Below are 7,087 nucleotides of genomic sequence, written 5' to 3' on the forward strand. Positions count from 1 at the left end.
GATATTTTGAGTGTTTTGATAACAATTTGTATGGGGGGATGAGATACACAAGATACTTGAAATTTAAAAAAAAAATAGGTAGTAATATCATCTGAAGTATACGGGACATAGCTGGCATAATGTGGGCGAGTTACACCTCTGCCTACCCCTGATATAGGCGTGATCCTATGCATATTCTAAGGTACTTGAATAACCTTCTATTTTAAAAGAAATTTCTCCATAACTGATAACTAATATGTACAACAAATTACATTTCCCATTGTTAATCGGCACCCCACATGCAATACGCGCTTAGTCGTAAAATATGTATTGTGCTATTTCGTCATAAACTATGCGATTAAAGTGACCTGTTCTTATAAGGGCCTAATGTAAGCCTATAAAATGGGAGAATGTTGGCACTGAACAATAAACTCGGCCACGAATATATAAAATGGGCCATTACGTTTATTGACCTTTAGGAGTGTGATAAAAAATGTTGAAGTATTGAATGATCAATTCCACCTTGTAGATGCCTAATGGGTTAAATCAAGTTCGTTTTGCTTTTACTAGAGATCTTTTATAAGCAATATATTTTTAATGGCATTCAAGAGTGTATTATCTTCAGAATTCGATAACAGACAGTCAGAATATATAATTTTATGTAATAGTAAGTTTGAAATAATATTATTTTAGTTTTATTTAAAACTTACCATTACATACATGAGTCAAAGGGCGGACCACGAAGGCTTCAATCTCTTCAAAATATCGGCAGACAATAATAATATAAATAACCGGAATAAAATCATCTAACATTCATGTAAACATAAGAAATCATTATGGTAAGTTTAGCTAAGCTAATAATTTGATATTCAACTCCCGATATCAAGGTAGTAAAAGTGTACTTCAGATTTTCACGTTCTAAGATCAAACCTCTCAGCCACTGACAATTCAGATATAAGATAAAGCGAGATCATTACAGCGTCACGATAAACCGCGAAAGAGAAATGGAAGCACTCAATTTGCTCGGACGCGTAAAGGAAACAATTTTTTTCGTCTGTCTTTCATACGGTTCAAGTAATAGCTTCGTGGCTTGTAGGGTTTAATGAGCATGCCAACTACTGGCTCGCTATTAACTACACTTGAAGGATTAGCACTAGTGAAATGAAAGTTTATGAATTCTTTATATGTTTATTTTGTTAAGTTCCAAAATTTTAATTAATGTTATATATATTTCTGGTAATATTTTTATTTTATAAGATATGATTTAGTACATAAATTTAAAATATATACTTCAGCCTGTGAATATAAGGTTTCAACAGGCCGGCATAATTGTGTCGCCAAGGAGTAATCATCTCTCGTCAGTCGACATTCTACTGGACCCCACTCCACTTACCATCAGGTGCAGTGGAGGCACTTTGCCGTGGACTTATATATGATTTCCTTAAAATAAACAACTATTTTTCACTGTATAAAACTTGCTTTTACGTTTTAAATTTAATTGTGTGGCATTTGAAAATATAAAAATTGGTCTGACACATGTTTGAAATTTTAAAATTTATTCAGTTTATGTAGCTGGCTATACAATGTAACAATTCTTTATAACCAATCGATGTAAATCTCACGAAGCGATAAACGCCATCCCTGTCTATTTTCCTCTATGACAGCGCACCCTACATACGTCTCAGCACTCTTCACATATTGTGGAAGATTTAGGTCGTAGTCTAATGCGAGTGCATAGACAAAGGAGGTGCGTATCTTGTCCTACTAATATTATAAATGCAAAAGTTTGTGAGGATGGATGTATAGAGGTATGTTTTGTTCCCATTTGACGAAAAAACTACGAAACGGATTTGGATGAAACTTTACAGTAATATTCGTTATACATCAGAATAACACATAGACTACAATTTATAATGATTTTATGTAATTTGGTCATAATGTAACGATACATATCAAGTAAGTCGAAAAAAAATATATCCCGGAATAGTCATTCGCGCGGGCGAAGCCGCGAGCATAAGTTAGTGATATCATAAACATAACGCGATCGTTTGCAATCTTGTCATAGACTATTGTATTTATATTAAAATACGTGTAGTGAAAATGAATACCTTTAGTTCCAACAAATGGACATTAATTATAACTGGTTTATGGATAAATAAGTATAGACCCAACTATCATTTGCATTAAGTGTTCTTACGTTCTATTGAATATAAAGAAAATTATTTATAAGTTTGTATATTTATCATGTAAAGGTGAAACTCGGAGTTCGCTGGAACGAAGAAATAGTAAAATTAGCGGGAAGAGACTGGATGGAGGTCGCGAAAGATAGAAGTAATAATATAATAATAATATCAGCCCTGTATTATATACTTGCCCACTGTTGAGCACGGGCCTCCTCTACAACTGAGAGGGATTAGGCCTTAGTCCACCACGCTGGCCTAGTGCGGATTGGTAGACTTCACACACCTTCGAAATTCCTATAGAGAATTTCTCAGATGTGCAGGTTTCCTCACGATGTTTTCCTTCACCGTTAAAGCGAACGATAAATTCACAAAGAATACAAACATGCTTTTAGAAAAGTCAGAGGTGTGTGCCCTTGGGATTTGTACCTGCCGACATTCGTCTTGGCAGTCCGTTCCACACCCAACTAGGCTAGAAAGAAAGAAGTAAATGGAGGCAATTGGAGGAGGTCTTTACCCGAAAAGAGCCACGACATACTATGTAACAAAGTATTAAGTCTCACAGTTTTGCCAATGTTTAATCAGTTAATTCATTATCCTTTCTTTTTAACTTGCATACCTTTTGAATGTCTTGCCAATGTATTGTCGTGGAAATAAAGAGGCTTATTATTATTATAAGGTTGAAACGTGTCTATTAAAATATTCTTGAGGAACTATTACTTATTAGTAACGGAGAAATGCTATATGACTAACTCTTGCCTGCTGCTCCGCCAAGCGAAAAAGGTTTTCTGAGATAAATCTATTACCAGGTTAAAAAGAAGGTTACAGCTCAGGAGTAAAGTAGCTTCCTATTAGTGTATGAAAATCAAAATCGGTTTAGTAGTTCAAACAAAAAAAAAACTTCATCTTTATGTATTAGTAAGTATAGTTTTTTTTTTTAATTGGATAATGCATTTTCGTTGCATAAATCCCTTTAACCCGTCATGACTTGTCAAACAGCTACGCGTGTGACGGAAAAATAACCTTATTATGTAGTATATAAGGTTATAATCCCGTGACACACGCAAATGTCATGTAGCTGTCTTGGCTCGCCGGCGAGCCACGAGAGACCAAGAGTTAAATTCGAATTTTGCCAGAGATACATTGACGAGGCTGGGTCATAAGTCTCTGTAAGAGAAACGTCAGCCAGTTAATAACTGAAGTGTCTACCAACTTTAATTAACAAAGTAATGCGTAACGCGTCTGCCTCGGTTGCGTAGTTGTACTGCATGCGCGGTACGGCAGTGCTCTGAAGTCCTGGGTTCGAATCTCGGATCGGGAAAAGTGATATTTGGGTTTTTCTGCTAAATATCAGCCTAGAGTAAGGAATTTACACCCGATATGGCGATAGGCTCACACAGGCACACCCCTTCGAGGATAAATGCGTGATGTGTGTGCGTAATGCGTTATACTAAGCTCGTCATCCTGAAATATTAGGTATTGAACCTCGTACGATCTTCGTTGACATCACTATTCTTCAAACCAAGTACTTACATCAAAAATCAAATAGTCGCCCCCACAGACTTATGTAGGCGATAGATTCGTCCTACACCAAAATCATTCGAAACCGTCACGCTAATGATTCATGTCATTCAAATTAAACTATGTTTCTGATTTTATCGCGGTTTTAATATATTAGTTTTCTTCCGTTGTTTCGAAGATTTTGCAGCCTTCGGTGTCACCTTGCCTGCGTGGTCTTGGTGGTGTCCACTCCGTGACCACGGAAAGTCAGAGGGACACCAAGGAAAGTCTTGAACTACAATATTAAAACCGCGATTAAATCCGAAAACAAGTTTAATTTTAATATCTAACATTCGCGTTAACATAGAAAATGATTCATGTCATGAAAAATTCCAGAAGTAGGAAATAAATCTACAGGAGCCTTGCAAGATGTCAATGTCAATAAAATCTGTCAGATAACGTCACCACAAGGGAATGCTGATATCGAATCTTGATAACAAGATGTTGTTGTTACTTGATGTTTTGTCACTTTTGCAGAAAAATGTAACGTATAAAATGTATTGTATTCATTGACAATATTGTTATTAACTGGGATAAAAGGGTCGTCAAGGAACCACTTCGAACAGCAAAAATCTAGATTTATTCTTAATAGATTTAAATATAATATCAGCCATGTATTATTATATCTTATTTCAATGACAGGCATGAAATTCTTTTGAGACGGAGAGGGATTAGCCCTTAGTCCACCACGCTGGCCTAGTGCGGATTGGTAGACACATTTAAAATTCCTATAGAAAACTTCTCAGGTATGCAATGATTCCCTACGATGTTATGCTTCGCTATTAAAGCAAGCGATAATTCATAAAGAATAATTTACACATAATTTCAGAAAAGCCAGCAGTGTGTTCTGGTTCTGAACCTACAGATATTCGTCATGGCAGTCTGTTCCACACCTATCTAGGCTATTAGTACATTTAAAAAATACAATTAATTACTAAATAATTAAAGATCGTCTACAGCTTCACGTGCAATACGAATAATATTTAATGAAACGCTCATCAAAACACAGCGTATTTATAAACAAAACATTAGAATCATAGCTCAGGATAAATAAAATATCACAGAAGTTTGTCCATTTGTACACGTCGTGTCTAAATCTTGATGATATGTATAGAAATAAGAGTAAATAACTCTCACAATGACTAGATTTGATAACTAGATACTATATAATAAAGACGTGGATCAACTCAATGTTTTCAAATCAACTATTCTATAAAAATGCATGATATCGAGATATTTTTCCAGTACAAAATAAACCTCTCCTTTCATATCTCTGACATATCTGGTGCTGATAAAAATTATCATATTAACTCGTGTTACATCATCAAAACAGTCTGTTGTATTCTGAAACTAAGTTTTCGCACGTCTAACTTCTGCTATCAAGTTTCAGTAAAGTAATTGAGCTTACCAGAGGCCTTATTCTGTATAACAGTGTAAACTCGTATCGCGGTTGTGTTACATTATCTTCGTGTATTTAGCGTAGAATGGTATTCCGTATGCCAATTTCAATAGCGTTTTGTCCTATATTTGATTTACTTTATTATTTTATATGTGAATATGATAAATAAATACTTCTGTGAAATCAGCATCAAAATTGATTGAAAAATAAAGCAGTTATTCATATTTGAAATATTACAATAGACTATAGTTACAACTGAGACAAATCGATACCAAAAGCTGGTATTAGTATAAAAACATATGCTAGACAAAATTTTATTATAATTGCATCATTCGATGGTTACGATATTGGCTATTTTTAGTATATTCAATTTCATAATGATTTGTTATGTTTACGCGAATGTTAGACATTAAAATCCGAAAAAAAAATTTAATTTTAATATTAAATTTCATCAAATCATAAGGAATCTTGTATACTTGAGAAGTTGTCTAGGAATTTTGAGGGTGTGTGAAATCTACCAATTCGCACTAGGCAAGCGTGGTGGACTAAGGCCTTATCCCTCTCATTAGTAGAGAAGGCCCGTGCCAAGTAGTAGGACAGTATATAATACAGAGCTGATATTATATTATTATAATTTAATAACGGTCATCGGTTCTTCGAGCGTTGACCGTTGGGGTCGAAAGGTTCTAGAGTGGAGGCCACGTACAGGCAAACGAAAGGTAGGACGCCCGCCTACAAGATGGACGGACGACCTGGCTAAGGTCGCAGGAAGTCGCTGGATGCAGGCCGCTTCCAACAGGTCGACGTGGAGATCCTTGGGGGAGGCCTATGTTCAGCAGTGGACTTCCTGTGGCTGAGATGATGAATTTAATAACTACGTTATTACAATTTCAGAATTTTTCATTTCATTTCGAGTTGCACTCGTTTGTATTTTTTTCTCTGACAATAAAGGTAAGTCACTAATAGTGTTTGATTGTTCATCGATGCTTTGATATTCAAAGCGACTACAAAAAGGCATGCATCCTTTGTGCATACAAAAAAATTACATCTAAACAAGAGGTGTTCACCATTGGAATTTTTGCTGATCAATCATTTTATTTGTAAAATAAGAATTTGATTTTAGAGCATGAACCCCGTATAATAATAAAATAATATAGACAATGAAATGTGTTTACAAAGATAAATTTATTACCATGTAGGGAATTGATGTGAGGCAAATTTTAAATATTTATATGTTTACACAATATATTTTTATACGGCAGGGCAAAGTTATCTCTCTGCACCGGTTGGTAAATGGAGGTGGGTTTAATAGAATGTCGATTAACGATGATTACTCCTCGACAGTCGATACAATTATGCCGGCCTGTTGGAACCGGATATACGCAGGCTGATCCCGGAACGCGACACACTTACGTGGACTATTATGGTGGGTTTTGACACCTTGTGTATGGAGGTCGCTATCTGGCGGATATAGAATATATCATACAACTAGCAAATAACTACAATATAAATGAACGCGATTTGAAATTCGCAACAAGAAAACTTTGGCATCGATGTGTGCCGGCGGGAGAGATCTTATCAAGGACTATTATGTTGAATATTTCTATAGTTGAAGGATCGACAACTTAATGAAGTAGCCCTAACCATCATGGTTCTTCGGTAGATATAAAATACCGCGAAGACTCTAGTACTCATTTGCTAGCTTTTAGTACAAAAACATTTATATATACTCTATATTTATTTGTTAGATACGCCGAAGAGTTTCTGGTCGAATATCTCAATTACTCTATAAACACTGGTCAACATATTATATTATGATATATTGTATGCAACAAAGAGCAATATTAGTTTGAAACTTGTTAGTTGTTTCTGCAAGTCAGTAACTCTTTCGAACTAGGTCGTTCCGACTAGACTGAACCAATGCGCAGTTATTCCTCGCTAATTGTCTTTACTTTGAACCTGTGTTTCT

At 35.3% G+C, this 7,087-nt stretch overlaps 1 protein-coding gene across 3 annotated transcripts in view; it reads left to right on the forward strand.

The window, feature by feature from the left end:
- The window catches only part of LOC115448112 (calcium/calmodulin-dependent 3',5'-cyclic nucleotide phosphodiesterase 1), a 302,717-nt gene that overhangs the window by 144,789 nt on the left and 150,841 nt on the right, over positions 1-7,087 (forward strand). The window lies entirely within an intron of this gene.

Source organism: Manduca sexta, chromosome 23, assembly GCF_014839805.1.
Source record: "Manduca sexta isolate Smith_Timp_Sample1 chromosome 23, JHU_Msex_v1.0, whole genome shotgun sequence".
Lineage (NCBI taxonomy): Eukaryota > Metazoa > Arthropoda > Insecta > Lepidoptera > Sphingidae > Manduca > Manduca sexta.